The 18,766-nt window shown below is 33.6% G+C and overlaps 1 protein-coding gene across 3 annotated transcripts in view; it reads right to left on the bottom strand.

The window, feature by feature from the left end:
• CCSER1 (coiled-coil serine rich protein 1) overlaps positions 1-18,766 on the bottom strand; it is a 1,120,696-nt gene that overhangs the window by 460,607 nt on the left and 641,323 nt on the right. The window lies entirely within an intron of this gene.

Below are 18,766 nucleotides of genomic sequence, written 5' to 3'. Positions count from 1 at the left end.
CAATGGAAGAAAAAAAAAAAAAGAAAAGAAAAAGAAATGTCCTGCTTTCTAGAGTTTATATTCAAATGGGGAGACAGGAAATAAATGCATAAAATACTACTACTAATAGATGGTGAGAATTGGAAAGAAAAATTAACCAAGAAAGAAAAATAGAGAATGTGAGTTGAATATGTACAACATTATTTAGGCGATGAAAGACTCTAAGAGGTGAGGTACTGAGCATGAATGTATGCGGCAGGAGATAATTCCAGGTAGAGGGATCAGAGGAGCAAAATCCATGAGGTCGGAGATATGTGCACAAAGGAGAAACAAAGCCAGTGCAGTAATAGCAGAGTGGGTATGCATGGGGAGAGAAGTTGAAGAGGTCAGATAAATGAATGGGGTGGGAATGGGAAGTGGCTCAGACTGTGAAGGCCTGTAAATTTCACGAACTTTGAACCTAAAAGTCACTGGAGGGTTCTGAGTAGCAGGCCTCTAGCTGATCTGTTGAGAATAGATCAGAGATGAGTTAGAGGTTGGGAGAATGGAGTACCAGCTACGTAATGATTGTCAAGGACACAAAATATTGAACTTTGTATGTTTCAAACTTGTTCTCCTTCACATATTATTTTAAAAATAAATTTCACTCCATTATCATAAAACAAATGTGTTCATTATGGAAAAAAATAATAGCCATAAATAAAAAGGACAGAAAAATCACATAATTCCAACACAAACACAGATAGGACACTGGGGTATAACTTTCCAGTCCTTTCTCTCTCTGTATCCCTACCTCATCTCTCTCTCCGTGTGTGTGTGTGTGTGTGTGTGTGTGTGTGTGTGTGTGTTTGTGTGTGTGTTTTGATCTGTTCACTTTAAAAATGTAGGGACTCCAAATATCCCTTCAGAGAGGTGTTTATTCTGAATGCTATCAATACTTTAGTCACTGGTTAACTGCAAAATAGTAGTTTTGAACAAAATCAACTATCACTTAGTGATAATTCTTTATTTATTTATCTATTTTTTTATGTTTAGCAGAAAATATTATTTGTGAGAACTACATGGAACAATGTTAAACTAACATTACCAGTTTTATGAGATACTTAAGATGAGAATTATGTTACAAATTCTTTCAACTTCTTGTGATATGCTAATACAATCATCTTTCATAAGATAAACCCCCAGTGAAGTACTGAGCATAAATTAAAGGTAAATAAAAAGTAAATTAATTAAATTACAAATGGGCTGGTTGTTGAAATTCCATAAAAATAAAAATGTTAACTACTAAATGTCCTTGTTATAATAAAGTGTGGTTCCAAAAGAAATAACAAATATAAAAGTACCATTGGTTCTCTAGAATCCTTTCATTTTGAAGCAGGCAAAATATATTTTATGCTTAAATACCGAATAAAAATGTTTCATGTAGTCACATATTAAATAAGTAAATAAGTAAGATGCTACAGAAAATATACGCTTTCAAATGAGGTCTACAAAATGTACCTCTAAAGATATAAAATGTTATAAAAATCATGACTGGCTTAATGGAAGTAAGTATTTATCAATAAAAATCAACAAACTTATGAAATTGGCCAACATTATAGAAAGTATACATTACTCTTCTGAAAGGCAACAGGGAATGCAATTGAAGAGAAAATTAAGAACCTTTTCTGTTAAAGCTTCCACAGAGCTTTATCATTTTCTCATATTGCTAAAGAGAGTATTGGAAAAGTGATGTAGACTTACAAGATAATAAGATTTTTCTTTAAAGCCTATTGCTTTTTATTTGAAAGTTTACAGATACAAATAACTCACTGAAATCTATACTATGAATTCAATTATTCACTAAAGGACTAAGAGAAATGTGAGTCAACAGACAATACTCCATTTACATATATGTCTATAAAAATAGACACACTGGAGTGTAAATACAAACACATGAGTGTATTCATAAAAAAACTAAAAGGATATTTATCTGTAACTATTAAACATATGCATGTATGTATATATTTATAGATCAATCTGGATACAGGTGAAATAAAGTCTATTCCTCTCTTTACTTTCATATTTACTTAACATTTAATTATTTAAATACTAGTATGTTCTGAAATATTTCAAGAGTGAATAATTTATGCAATGCTACACTAATAGGAATTAATGAATGTTCATTGAATAAACATTGCTAGTAAGAAAAATCTCATTGTATAATAGAATATTGTATTTCAAGTCAATAATTTTTTAATTAAAAATATCAATAAAAACCCCATTTTAAGAGAACTGCTTTTCTAAAATTCAAGTTGGAAAAATATTTTCCTTGATTTTCTAAGATAGTTAAGTTGATTTCCAATATTTTGATTTTCTGGTTTAAATCAAAACTTTACCACTAATATACTAGAGTAAGTTTTGTTTTGTAACTATGTAGTTGACCTTGAACAAGATGGGGGTTAGGGAAACCGACTCCCCATGCACTTAAATATCTGCATGTAACTTTTGACACCCCAAAATTTAATTACTACCAGCGTGTTGTGACAGATAACAAACAGTTGATTAACACATTTTGTATGTTACATGTATTATATACTGTATTCTTACAATAAACTAAGCTAGAGAAAAGAAAATGTTATTAATAAAATCATAAGGAAGAGAAAATACATTTACAGTAGTTATTTTAAAATCTGTGTATAACTGAACCAGCAAGTTTAGGTGTTCTTCAAGGGTCAACTCCAAAAAAAAAAAAAAAAAAAAAAGTTAAAGTTAAGTAGATGATAAAATTATATATGAATATAATGCATATGGATGCCAGTATGCAATTTCACCGAAGTTACACATGAAAATCTTTTGTATAGAAAAATAATATACAAAACAATATATTAAGGGAAAGATACAAGAAGGGAAACATTAAAGCAGAAATTATTTAAATAACTTTTTCTATGGTCCTTAAATTTAGAGCTTTGGAGCAAATATTTAAAACTCAGGGCCACTATTGGATTTCTGTCTGTGTGGGCCTCAAGGGTGTTTCTAGGATACAATATGTATATGATCTCCTGAAACCTAGTGGGAGTGGGTAAAAGCACATGTAAATACAGTCTATAATTAAAATGCATTTCCCTAGGTACCTTGACTCAAACATTGTCATGGGAAATCATGGACTAAAAACAGAACTGTTCAGAAGTAACCTTGGAGAATATGATAGACTACCTTGAGCTAAAAGAGACACATCTCTGAGTCAAATGTAAAACGGGAACCAGAGAAATGAAGTGTCTAAGAATATGACATTATGGTACTTTCTCCAGGCAAAGGTAACACTTTTTGATAACAAACATGTCCCTTTATTACTTTCCTGGAAAGTACTAGAAAACAACTTATTTATCAATGAATATTTTATCATTGTTTACAACTACCATCTTAGAGCAGGTTTCTCAGCCTTGGCTCTATTGATACGTTGGGCTGGATAATTCTTTGCTGTGGGGATCTGTCTTGGGCATTGTGGGAAGTCAAACAGCCTCCTTTGCCTCTACACACTAGATACCAGTAACACCCACCAATTATGACAACCAAAAATGTCTCCAGATTCCCTAGAAGGGTGGAAAAGAAGGGTAATAAAAAAGAAGTAACATGGTTTACCTAGTTTGACTTAATATTTTCTTTTCATACATTTGCTTTTAATAAACATTTTATACTGAATCAACAAAAAGCAAAGGCGTTTAATCATCTGTGATTCATCTATGCCTCCAGGAGAGGCTATTTTACCAGTGAATTTTCCTGCAATGTGATTCAAGTTTTAGTTTTTCTTAATAACCCACTAAAAATGGACAGGAGTTTTAAATCCCTATGCATTATAATAAAGCGAGGGGAAAAAAGAAGGTGTGTGTGTGTGTGTGTGTGTGTGTGTGTGTGTAAAATTAACATTCATTAGAGAGTTATTCTACTGTGACTGGAAAAGTTAGTCTAACCATCAGAGTTCATGTATAATAATTAACTCAATATCTCCTCTTTTGAAAAAATCTAACTTTTTACTTACAATAATGATAGCCAGAATAATGAAGTTAGAAGCATTCAAAATAAAAATGACAATTATCCATGCTCACTGAAAGTCTTCAAATGTGTCTATAGGAAGCCAGACATCAAATTGTATTTCTCTTTGCAGGACATGCAAAGAGTTAATAAAATGTGGTTTTGGATAACATATTTTCATTATTATTTCATATATATATATATATATATATATATATATATATATATACACATATATATATATATGTGTGTGTGTGTGTGTGTATGTATATATGTGTATATATATAGATATAGATATAGATATATATACATATATATATGAGACTTCTAACAAAGCTTATGAACCTTCTAGAGATTATGTCATAAAATTTCATGATAACTTACACAGAAGAATACTTTACCCACACTTTCAGTACTCTTCAGTCTCATGAGACATTTTATAAAAGAAAGATAATTGAAAAATAAAAATTTCCCTACTTTTAAAAACATTTGCAATTGAAAAAGGGTTATGCCCTTCACAGCATTTTCTTCCCTTTTTGGCTTCCAAATTTCTCTTCTCGATGGAATTTCTTGACAAACCATTCATTTATTAACTACTTTTATCAAAAGTAAGTTTTATCACCACTTCTTGGACAAGAGTGCTAAACCAAAAGCAATGTGTTAAGGGCACACTGTCAGTTTCTTCTACACTTTGCTAAGTGATGTAAACAAATCTGAGAACTGTTCAGAGATCAGACATTAGTCCATTAACCCTTTGACATAAAGTGGTGAACCATTAGGATTAATGACAGTAATGCTCCTGAAAAATCATACTCAGAGATTTATTAGTAAGATGAAATTTACAATCAATCATGTTAATCTCTACCAATCCTGAGTGAAATTTCTAATTTTGAACTCCTTCTAACTCGTCTTACAAAAGTTCCTATTCTGGGTACATAGGAAATATGCAATAAATGATTATTGAATGATAGTCAATCATAATGAGAAATCTCACACTTGTTTGTGATTAACAATGCTAAACATATTTGTGAAACTTTGAAATATAGCATATGGTTCCCTAAAAACAAAGGGAAGAAGAGAACAGTAGAGTAGCATGTCAGCAATGTTTCAATTACATGTAAGAAAAACAAAGAGCGAATCCACAGTGTAATCACTTTTCTTTCAAAAGTACCCTAGAGTCAGTTAAAAGTGGTCATTTCCATAGCCAAGATAACCAGGCTATGCAGGCAGAAAACTTGCTGTTTTTAATTACCACGTATGCTTGTTAGAGGGCTATAAATATGCCTCCTGGCTCTATAGTTCTACAAAAACCTGTCCAGAAAACAGATGAATTCCACCCTACCTTTCTGAATCAGATGACTAGGGCTGTGTTAATTCAACATTTTCCCTTTTTAAGAGTTTCTATATTAGATTAGTAGGTGATAATATTAAAATTCAGCAATACAATTCAGTTTTGTTCATTGTTTATTGGGGTCTTCCCCAGCAGATATAGTCGGTAATAAAAATACACTTCAGTCTCCATCAAGCATAGTTAGTCTCCGAAAAAAAATAAATAAATAAAAATAAATAAATAAAAATAAATAAATAAATTTATAAGACCTCAATGTTATAGTTCAGAAAGATAAAGGCAATATGATAAAATGATATTTTAATTCATTCATTCTCTAAGGCATTAATCCATAATACAATCAAAATGTGTTCAAGATTATCTTTTGTCTATTTCTCTTTTTACTAACAATAGTTTTAACTGGGAAGTCAGCAAAATAGTCCAGGTCAGAGACTTGGTATTAACTAACTGGTTCTTACTGCACATCTCTATCCACATCTGCCTCAAAACAAAATGAAAGCATCACTGCCTTTTTGTACCTTTCAGATAGAAATAACCACTCCCCTCCTAACACTATACCTGGTGGAGAGGTGTGGTGATAATGGAATCAGTCTCTGTTGTCATACTAACAGGGAAGACACTACTTCTTGTGACACCAGGCCAACTTTTATCCTCTTTAAATGTCCATGTTGTCATCTGTAGAGTAGGGCAATGACACGGCCTGCAACTTACAATTATTATGGATACCAAATAAGATGGAAACACTATAAAGTAGGAGTTTTAGTTATTTTATTTACTGTGTATGCCCAGCATGTACATGAGTACTTGGCATATAACAGATACTCAATACATATTTTGTCATATGAATAACATGGCATTTATTTTAATGCATTGGAATGATTCATTTTCCTGAATACATAACATGAGAACAAAACATGACATCTAATTAGCAATTGAGTATCTGGTTAGTACAATAGTGCTGTCCTCTAACTTCTGTAGTGAGAATGACTGACACACCCTACCATTCTCTATTTACCACGTCGTGTTGATTCTTTAGTAGTTACCATATTTTGACCAGTTTGAGAATATGATATTCTTTCAAGTTAAACATGTACTTGTGCTGTTTTGTCATCCAGTCATATTTAATGATTGCTTTATTCTTGTTAAATTTTAAGTCATTCTTAAATATTTGATGGAACTGAAAGGATTAAACTGGTTTCCTATGCAGCATGGTTCCTCATGCACAGACACCAAACGTGTCCTTGTCATTCAGAAATTAGTAAAAGAAAACAGAAAAGTAAATAGAACATACGGAAAAGCACTAAGTGGACCTATGTTTGATTCTCAGAGGTACTTAATATGTTAGCATCTCTTCTCTTTCACTACAGAAATCTTTAAGATAATCCTAAGAATCAATAAGCTCATAGCAGATCTCAAACTACGCTAAAATATATTATGTTTCTGAAATTATCACATTTCACATCAGACATTTTTATTATGGTAATTATAATAACATTAAAAAGCACTGTGGATATAGATGTCATGTGAATGGCAGCAGTCAGGTGGTCTTCTTGAGTTCTCCTCTGGAACTTAGCACAAATTGAATATCTATAACCCATCAAAGGACTCTGCTCATTACACAGAACAGCTAACAGACTCGTAAGAGGATTACTTGAAGGTTGGCAAACTGGGGAAACAGGGGAAGAAGGAAGGGTGCAGAGTGGAGACAAGGCCTGCATCCCTGGCATCCCCGGCTGCAGAGACACAGGTGGCCCCATGAAGAACACAGACCACAAGAACCAGGAGGTGGGCTCTTTCCCTGCATCCCACAGCTGATCTCTCCTGCTGAGACAGCAGTATATCCAGGCCTTGAGGCAGTAACCTCAGCTGAGACCTCCAGCTGGGCCCTAGGTAGGACAAAGGAAGTAAACAACATTCCTGGGCCCCTCCCCCCACTCTCCCAATCCTACCCCGGGCCTTCCAGAGACTCAAACTGGCCACTGAATTGAGGAGTAATGTCAGATTACAGAGGAGCAGTAGCGCTCAGGCTCTGGGAAGACCTGGTTTGCAGCAGCTGCAATCCAGGGAAGAGGCTGGGAAGAGTATGACCCTGCTGGGCTGGGAGAGAGAAGAATCCTCCATCCTCAGCCCCCACCTTTTCTGGTCTGCCTAGGGCAGGACAATTACAACTGCAGAGACACACCCCGGGGGTCAGCAGCAGGTGGCAGAGACAGCTCTGGGCTTCCAGCAACTCAGAAATATTGTGCCCTACACACACACACACACACACACACACACACAAATACACCCATGGAAGAAGTGCCCTAAAACTCAGGAGACCTGGGCACAAGGCTGGCTGTGTTACTCTCAGTGAGCGTATGTATAGGCAAGAGCAGAAACTGCACTGACGTAAAAACTACCATCCAGACCCCATAGCCCCACTCATCTAGAACTGCAGTGCCAGGGTCACCCTGGGCACCAGGTGACTGGCTCTGCCTGAACGACACGCAGAAGACTCTTTGGTACCGCAGAGGACAACCTGGAGATTACTTGGGAGGCTTAAGCCAAAACTGGCGCTGTTTTTTTTTGTTTTGTTTTGTTTTTGTATTTTTGATATTTTTGCCTGTGTTGAGTGTGGGTTATCGGTTATTTTTACATGTGAGAGTATTTAGTTTTTACTTTGCTGTTGTTGTTGTGCTTGGTGATTTGCTTTGTTCTGACATTGCCCAACACCAGGGCCCAGCCCAAGAGTCACAAGATTCAACACACCCAGAGGCCAACTCTCCTGACCACACCAGAGTATTATCAGGTTTGACCTACAAGTGACACACACAGAGGGAATTCTCTACAGGCACAAGAGCCCATAGGGGCCAAGCCTCATTTGAGCAATCAACCTTCAAACAGAAGATCATCCACTGTGGGCAGAGCCAAGTCTCACAAGTAGTCAGCCTAGGAGTCAATCACACCTACTGACAAACCAAAAGCAATTAAACCTCAACTTTAACAGGACAATATGCACAACACAAGGGTTACCTTTGGAGCACACACAGAGGAGAATAGGGAAGTGGTGCAAATCAAATATAAAGGACACACACAACATAAGATAACCCACCAAAAACAAACAACCCTAGGGGAATCTACCTAATACATCAAAGCAAAACACAGAGAGTCAGCCAGAATGGAGAAACAAAGAAACATGTCCCAAATAAAAGAACAGAAGAAACCTCCAGACTTAGAACTAAATGAAATAGAGGTAACCAACCTATCAGAGACAGAGTTCAGAACACTGATGATAAGAATGTTTAAGGAGCTTAGTTACGATATAAAGAAGGATAGAGAAATCATAATGAACAACCAGTTAGAACTAAAGAATACAATAACTGAAATAAACAACACACTTGAAGGAATTACCCGCAGGTTAGATAAGGCAGAGAATCAAATCAGCCACTTAGAAGACAAGTTAGCAGAAATCACCCAAGCGGAACAACAAAAAGAAAAAAAGAATAAAAAACAATGAAAATGGTTTAAGAGACTTCTGGGATAACATCAAGCACAACAACATGTGCATCATAGGAATACCAGAAGGTGAAGAGAGGGAGCAAAGGATCGAGAACATATAATGACTAAAAACTTCCCTAACCTGCTGAAGGAAACTAACATACAAGCCCAGGAAATAAAGAGAGTTCCAACCAGGATGAACACAAAAAGGTGCTCACTTAGACACATAGTTAAAGTGGCAAAGGTTAAAGACAAAGAGAATCCTAAAAGCAGCAAGAGAAAGACAGTGGGTTACATACAAGGGAACTTCTACAAGACTATCAAGTGACTTTTTTACAGAAACTTTGCAGGTAAGAAGGGAGTGGCAGGAGGTACTCAAAGTGATGAAAAACAAAGGCCTACAACCTAGATTGCTTTATCCAGCAAGACTATCACTTAAAATTGAAGGAGAGATATAGAGCTTGTCAGAAAAGAATAAGCTAAAGGAATTTATTACCACCAAGCCAGCATTGCAGGGTATATTAAAAGGGCTTCTGTAAGCAGAAGAAAGATAAAAACAATCTAATTACAAAAAAGAAAATGGCTATAACTATGTACCTATCAATAATCACTTTAAATGTTCCAATCAAAAGACACAGGGTGGCTGAGTGGATAAGAAAGCAAGAGACTTGCTATATACAAGAGACTCACCTCAGATCAAAAGACATACACAGACTGAAAGTGAAGGGTTGGAGTAAGATATTTCATGCAAATAGGATTGAGAAAAAATCTGAAGTAGCAATACTTATATCTGACAAAATAGACTTTAAAATGAAGAATATATTAAAACACAAAGATGGGCACTAGATAATAATAAAGGGATCGATCAAACAAGAGGATAGAACCCTAGTAAACATCTATGTACCCAACATAGGAACACCTAAATATATAAAATAGATATTGACTGACATAAAGTTGAGATCAACAATAACACTACATAGTAGGGGACTTCAACACACCTCTGACAACAAGGGACAGGTCTTCCAGACAGAAAATCAATATGGAAACAACGGCCTTAAATGACACACTGGACCACTTGGGTTTAATCGATATTTTCAGAGCATTTCACCCCAAAGCTGCAGAATATATGTTCTTCTCAAGCACACATGGAACATTTTCCAAGATAGATCACATGTTAGGCCACAAAACAAGTCTTGATGAATTTACGAAAATTGAAATCATACCAATTGTCTTCTCTGTCCACAGTGCTATGAAATTAGAAATCAACTACAGGAAAAACTAGAAGACACACAAATACATGGAGGCTGAATAACATATTACTAAATAATGAATGGGTCAACAATGAGATCAAGGAAGAAATCAAAAGATATCTGGACAAAAACGAAAATGAAAACACGATGACCCAAAATCTATGGGATGCAGCGAAAGCATTCTAAGAGGGAAATGCAAAGCAATGCAGGTCTACCTAAAGAAACAAGAAAAATCACAAATCAACATTTTATCCTTACACTTAAGGAATCTGGAAAAAAGAAGAGCAAAATAAGCCCAAAGGGAGCACAAGGAAGGAGATAATACAAATCAGAGTGGAAATCAATGAAATAGAGATGAAAAAAAAATAAAAATACAAAAGATAAATGAATCCAAGAGCTGGTTTTTAGAGAAGATAAACAAAATTGAAAAACCTTTAGCAAGTCTCATTTAAAAAAAAAAAAAAAAAAAAAAGAGACAGCGAGAGAGAGAGAGGACCCAAATTAATAAAATCAGAAATGAAAGAGGAGAAGTGACAACAGACACCACAGACATACAAAAAAAATTAAGAAATTACTATAAGCAACTATATGTCAACAAATTAGACAATCTGGAAGAAACGGACAATTTTCTAGAAGCATACAACCTTCCAAGGCTAACTCAAAAAGAATCGGAAAATCTGAGTAGACTGATTACCACCAGGGAAATTGAATTAGTAATCAACAAGCTCCCAACAAACAAAAGTCCTGGAGCAGATGGTTTTACAGGTTAATTTGACAAAACATTCAAAAAAGAATTATCACTTATTCTCTTCAAAGTATTCCAAAAAATCCAGAAAGGGGGAAGCTCCGAAACACTTTTTATGAGGCCAATATCACCCCGATCCCAAAATCAGAAAAAGACATTACAAAGAAAGAATATTACAGGATGATATCCCTCATGAACATAGATGCAAAAATCCTCAGCAAAATATTAGTGAACAGAATTCAGCAATACATTAAAAAGATCATACACCATGATCAAGTGGGATTCATTCCTGGTATGCAAGGGTCATTCAACATCCACAAATCAATTAATGTGATACACGACTTTAACAAAATGAAAAATAAAAATCACATGATCATATCAATAGATGCATAAAAAGCATCTGACAAAATCAAGCAGCAATTTATGATAAAACTCTTAAGCAAATGGGAATAGGGGGACCATATCTCAACACAATAAAGGCCATATATGATAAAACCTCAGCTAACATCACCCTCAATGGGGAAAAGCTAAAATCATTCTCCTTAAGATAAGGAACAAGGTAGGTTGCCCACTTTCTCCACTTCTATTCAACACAGTGCTGGAAGTTCTAGCCACAGCAATCAGACAAGAAAAATAAATAAAAGGCATCCAAATTGGTAAGGAGCAAGTAAAATTGTCATTATATGCAGATGACATGACACTATATATAGAGAACCCCAAAGATTCCACCAAAAAAATTATTAGAACTGATAAATGAATTTAATAAAGTAGCAGGATACAAAATTAATATTCAGAAATCAGTTGCATTTGCATATACCAATAATAAAATACCAGAAGGAGAAACTAAGAAAACAATCCCATTTACAATTGCTTCAAAGACTAAAACACCTGGGGATAAATTTAACCAAAAAGGTAAAAGATCTGTACTCAGAAAATTATAAACCACTGAAGACATAAAGAAGATTCAAACAGATGGAAACACATATCATGCTCATGGATAGAAAGAATTAATATCATTAAAATGTCCATACTGCCTAAGGGAATATACAGATTCAGTGCAATTCCTATCAAACTACCAAGGACATTTTTTTCACAGAACTAAAACATATAATCCTAAAATTTATATGGAACCTAAAAGACCCTGGCTAATCTCAGCAATCTTGAGAAATAAGAACAAAATGGGAGGTATAATGATACCTGACATCAAATTATACTACAAGGCTACAGTAATCAAAACAGCATAATATTAGCATAAAAACAGACACATGCATCAATGGAACAGAATAGAGAGCCCAAAAATAAAACCATACCTATGTGGTCATTTAATCTGCAACAAAGGAAGCAAGAATTTACAGTGGAGTAAAGACAGTCTATTCAATAAATGGTGCTAGGAAACCTGGACAGACACATGCAAAAAAATGAAGCTGGACCACCTCCTTACACCATATTCAAGAATAAATTCAAAATGGATTAAAGACTAAAATGTAAGATCTGAAACCATAAAACTCATAGAAGAAAATATAGAAAGAAACTTTACAGACATTACCCAGAGTAAGATTTTTACTGATAAATACCTTCATGCAAGGGAAGTAAGAGAAAAAAGAAACATGTGGAGTTAAATCAAACTAAAAAGTTTTTTTCACAGGAAAGGAAATCATCAATAAAATAAAAAGGGATCTTACTGAATGGGAGAAGATATTTGCGAATGATATATCCGATAAAGGGTTAATATCCCAAATTTATATAAAACTCACAAACAAGTCCAAAAAAACAAACAATCCAATTAAAAAATGGGCAGAGGACATGAAGAGACATTTTTCTAAAGAGGACATACAGATGGCAAACAGACATAAAAAAATGCTCAACCTCACTAATCATTAGAGAAATGCAAATAAAACTACAATGGAATATCATCTCACCCCAGTCAAAGTGGCTATCATCAATAAATCAACAAACAAAAAGTGCTGGCGAGGATGTAGAGAAAAAGGGAACCCTCATGCACTGTTTGTGGGATTGCAGATTGGTGCAGCCACTATGGAAAATAGTATGGAGGTATCTCAAAAATCTGAAAATGGAACTACCTTATGACCCAGCAATTCCACTTCTAGGTATCTATCCAGAGAAATCCAAAACTCTAATTCGAAAAAGTTTATGCACCCCTATGTTTATTGCAGCACTATACACAATTGTCAAAACATGGAAACAACCAAAATGTCCATTGGTAGATGAATGGATTAAGAAACTGTGATACATCTATACAATGGAGTATTATGTAGCCATAAAGAATAAAATCTTAACCATTTACAACAATATGGATGGTCCTAGAGAGCATTATGTTAAGTGAAATAAGTCAGACAGAGAAAGACAAATACCATATGATCTCACTTTTATGTGGAATCTAAAGAAAAGAATAAGTGAAGGAACCAATCAGAAACAGTCTCAGAGACGTAGAGGAAAAACATAGACGTAGAGGGTGGGGATAAGGGGGAAGGTGAGGGGATTGGAAAGCACAATCGGTAACCACAAGATTGCCACGGGGATACGAAAGTCAATTTGGGGAATGTAATGATTTTGTAGGATATCTGATGGACACTTGTCTTGTTAGGGAGACCACCTCAGGGATGACGTAGATGCCTGATCACTGCACTGTACACCTGAAGCTGAAGCTGAACAATAATGAATGTCAACTACAATATATATATATATGGAATAGAGGATTAGGAATAGAGACAGTGGAAATGTAATGGCTGCATGCAATGTCAGAAGGGTAGTAGATGGAAGGAGTGGGTCTATCACTGTGTGAGGGATATAAGTGATAAATGTCTATTACATTGTTTTGTGCACCTGAAACTAATAAAAATTTGAAAAAAAAAGCACTGTGATTATACCTGTATATTCTGGTAATCGCTACTCCTCTGTGGTTGGTTGGCACATGGTGTTATATAGTTTTATGCCCCAGGGCCCAACACACTGCAAGTATTTGTAACTATTTCCTAAATAAATAATTAAAAAATAATGTGAATCCATGCAAATTATGATTTCCTAGTAAAATTGGTTGACAATTAATATTTATACTCAACCTTATATTCTGAATATTCCATTTCCTTCTATTTTGTTGTGTTAAAATTAAATACAAAATGAAGACTGTACTTAAGAATTCCCTAAGAAGACAAAACCATTTAAGCTGCATAAGCAAAACTACATTAATATTAATTAATGAACACAGATGGAACTTAGGTTATTTCTTGTAAATGTCTGTGACAATAAAAGAAACAAATCTTCTTTCTAAAAATGTTATATAAAATCACTTTTAACCAATTCTCTGCCATTTGGGAGCCCCTGTTGTAATTACCAATCACTGTAAAGGGTAAATAATTATAAAGAGTAAATAAGTTCCTCCTCTGTAAAATGAGAACAACAGAATCTCTCTTATTTTTCTTTTTGTTTTTGTTTAAGATTAGATGAGTTAGTACATATAAAACACTTAGAACACTGGTTGGCAGATAGTAGTACCTAATAAATATTAGCCATTATCCTTTTTACCTAGAAAAACTACAGTACCTTGCATTTGCTCATGTTTATAATACTAGTATGATTACTCATAACTATAATTACAAAAATGAAAGGCAAACATTTACCTTATTAGAATTTTAGGAGTTTCAATATTGATTGTTTTTTAAAAGCAGCATATTCTACAATGATGTATTTGTGATACCTCCCTATTATAATAAGACTATCATTTTAAATTATGACAAGTGTGAGTGATATGAGAGTAGTGACACCAATACTATTCACTAGCATCAATGATAAAGCATTTATTTTACCCAGTTAGTAAGAGCTGCACAAGAAGACTCAGTATAAGTAATGGAAAGTATAGTGGACTGAGAGTTCAAAGATCAGTACCTTAGTCTAAGTTCTGATAAACTTTCTGTTGTGATTTTGGACAAATAAAATTGGTTCAAAGAAGTTTATTTCAGACAAGTTATTTAACTAAATCTGTAAAGTCAGGAGGTAGAATTGGATTACTTAAGACCCACTCCCTCCACCATCTTTAAAGATGACTGAGAAATCCTTTACAATATGTTCCTCATTTTAAAGACCTAATAGGTTGGTTGAGATTATAAGAGTAGCACACATGAAATAACCACAGACAATTTCAAGTATTCTGTGACTCACCTAAGGCTACAGAGAGTTGAATTTTTAAGTACAGGCTCTGGATCCAGAGAGCCTATGCTAAAACACAGTCCAGTAATTTTCTGGTAGTGTCATATAGAGCAAATTACTTAACTTGTCTATATGCCAGCTTCCTTGATTGAAAAGAGGTACCAGATAATAGTGGCTACCTCATAGACTTTTGTGAGAATTAAAATAATTAAAATACCTAAAGCCTTTAGAACAGCACTTCACACCTAGCAAGAGTAAAAAAAGAAAAGAAAAAAAAAAAGTTATCCATTTTTGAACTGCATACTGATTTATAGAAGATGGAGTTCCATTATGCCTGGAGAAGCATTATGTAAGGAACATGTTAGGGATGAGGTAGGGGATATGAAACATAGATTCTTCCTCATTTGAACAAGCTAAGAGAAAAGAAATAGCTCTACAAATTATGGGACTGAAGTGAGTAAATGCACTAACATTGGATTTGGTTTTCTTTTTCTGTGTTTTTTCTTATGGGAATTTTTCCACTGTACTTTTGATATATACCAAGTAGAAGAAAATGAAATATAAAAGAATAGAGATTCTACATAACTAAACCTACATCCAAAATATCTTAAGATCAGGCATTTTATTTCAATAAAATATATGAAGTATATAGTATAACTGAAAAAAGAAAAATAAAGAAAACACATGCCATAGTCCAATTAGCTGAATGAATTATTGCTCCAGTAGGAATAATTTTATATAAATAGCAAAGAAAAACAAAACAAATATTTATAAATTTAAATATATTAAGTATTATAAAGTTCTTTTTAAAAGATAACATTTAAATAACTGGATTTTCTCTTATTATATATATAGCATACAATCAGAAAAACATTATTTAAAAAAAATTACTTCCCCCCCCCAATTGAATCACAAAATTGCTGACATTCAAAAATGGCAATTCCTAAAAGCTTGCCTTAAGGAAAAAAAGAAAACAAAAAGAATCTCTAAGAAAAGCTATATCCTTTCTCTGGCCTCAAATTATGTTTTGAAACATTCGAAACACCGAAGACAGAAGACAAATAAAAAATAACTGCAATCTCAGTCAGATACACGTTTTCTTAAACAGCATCATTTTCTTTTTTGAAATGAAAAATCTAGACATTGGATTTGCCATTCAATTCCAATAGACTATCATCTCAGAATGAGTGGTGGAAATGGAGCACGTGGGAAGGTGGAGTTAAAGCAACTGACTTCCCCAGGGGAAAGAAAAGAAGGAAGGTAACCTTGTCAATATGAAAACTGGATATCCAGAAAATAAACTAATAATATTTGCTTGAAGAAGTTTCCTCATTTATGGAATTTTAACAGCATGTCTCTGGTTAAGGGCTGATTTGAGTAAATAAACTCAAAATCTGTGGATTTATAAGCATGTCTCCCTTAAAATTGTCACACTGTTGGTATATAAAATGAAAGTGTTTCATGGATGAAACATTCCTCCTGCTGTGTGAGGTAACACCATAAAACCTCACTTGGAGATCTGACTTACTACTATGGATCAAAGAACAGACATTCACTGAGGGTATAAGAGCTTGCAGAGCTGCCGTCAACATCCCAGACCAGTCATCTTTCATCTGAGCTTAATTGCCCGCACTTAGAAATATTAGTAAAGATTGGTATTGGAGTAAGATCTATGATTTGTGTTAGTCTGATTTGACAATCTGATTCACTGTGTTATCTCACAACATATTGAATATTCTTTTTTCATTAAAAACCAACGATAAATTTCCAATGTATATACATACAGCATTCTACTACTAGATGTTTTTTACTTTCTAAATCAAATTAATAAAAAAGTGTCTTTTTTATTTGTTTGTTTTTTTTTTGTTTGTTTGTTTTTTTTGCTTTGTAAAGCTTGAATTCTGATAAAACGTTAGAAAAACAATAACATATAATATGGGTTTATGCATATAAAATTTTACTCATATTGTATTTGCATTACTGAAATGGGTAAGACAGTTTTCAAAAGAGTAGGCATTACCTTTCAGGATCTTATTTTTAAAATTCTTGTGGCTACACCCAAATGACAGCTAAATAATAGAAATCTACAAAAACATTTCATAAAATAAAGTTGTATAAAAACTGTACTAATAACATAAATGAACTCTAGATCTACATTAACACAGTAACTTCTTAAGATATATACACACCATGATGTAAAGAAAATTAAAATCTGTGTAGCATTATTTATTGCTAAATGAAGTTACTTGTTCTTTCAAGTTCACTCTGATGTTCTTAGTTAAAACAGTACACACAAATTTCTTTCCAGGTCAGAAATCCTGCCTTCTGTATGAAAAAGAAACTTCTATGGAGAGACTAAGTAGGGTGGCATGACATTTATTCACTCTCCTGGTCATTATATTCAAAAATATATTAGTACATAAGCCTTCCAGATTGTTCATCAATGTTTAAGCTGCTGGCTCTTCACCCTTAGAGAGGTGAGAGAACACCTCGTTGTGCTCTTGAGTCTTAAATTTTAAAAAAAGTTGGAAATTAAAAAACAAACGAAAAACTAAATCTTCAAGGGAATTATGGAAACAATTTTACCCTTGCTGCAATACTTGTTTTTCTCCATCAGAATCCACTTAGCATTCATTTGTCAATGTTCTTCCCTTTTCTTCATTAGAAACGCTCGTTACCTACTTACTTACTCCTCCGTATCAAGTTCCTTTTTAAAAAATATAATTTTAAAATGAGGGTTTTCTCATTTCATGTGTGTGTGCATGCGTATATAATTTGACCATAATGCTTATAAATTAAATATGCAATCAGTGGTTTTCAGATATTAGGAACAGTCACTAGAAACTATTTTATTGTCATCTGAGACTCCTGTTCATAAACCTCCTGTACGTGTATCAATATATGGCATTCAAAGACAAAAAAAGTGGAAAAAAACTTTCTCAAAATAGAAAGAAAAAAGTCAGCAGATATATTCAATGTTTGATTTGGGGTGAAAAATAAGAAAAATGCTTACACCTACCCCCCCATTTTACAGCCTATTCTACTCTTCTTCAGTACAATTAATGGTATAAACTTATTATGCAAGTTCAGATATTCAACAGACACTTGGAAGGCATAGGATATTCTATTAGCTCTTAAGTTGTATTAATATCAAGAATAAGAGTTCTTTTCAATTGAGGATATATATGTCAATGTATGCTTAACATATGGACTTCTTTCAACTATACATATCAAATGAAATTGAGTTTGAAAATATATGAGTTACTGTTGAAGTAGTTTTTGAAAATTGCAATGGTGATTGCTGATACCAAAACCCAGCAGCAAGACAGATTTTTTAGAAAGAGTGATTATACATAAGAAAATAAGATAGAATTATATTTAGAGAGTCCTGTAAAGACAAATAGGCACAAAACACAACATAAAAAGCATCCCTTTGTTAAATTTTGTCATTACTGCCTCTAGCAGCAAGTTAAATGTGGCAAAGGAAGTATATTTTGTTTTCTAAATAAATATTTAAAATAATATCAAATTTTAGTAATTATGAAAAATGATAGAATTTTGACCACTTTAGCAAGGGAATTTTTATGTGTGTCATAATAAAAATCATATGTGTAAAAGAATGTATATTTATTTTAGAGTCATTAAAAATCATTTAAAACACAACTATGTCATAAATCTAACCAAGAATGATAAGTTGCCTATATTTAAAAATATGATAACTAAGAACAATTAACATGCATATATTTCAGGGCACTAAAAATTAAATTTTCAGAATGATTTAAAATACAGATA

The sequence above is a fragment of the Rhinolophus sinicus genome, chromosome 1, assembly GCF_057876585.1.
Source record: "Rhinolophus sinicus isolate RSI-liver-muscle chromosome 1, RSI-T2T, whole genome shotgun sequence".
Taxonomy (NCBI): Eukaryota; Metazoa; Chordata; class Mammalia; order Chiroptera; family Rhinolophidae; genus Rhinolophus; species Rhinolophus sinicus.
Note: the sequence above shows the minus strand (reverse complement) of the source record. Positions and strands in the feature narration are given on the sequence as shown.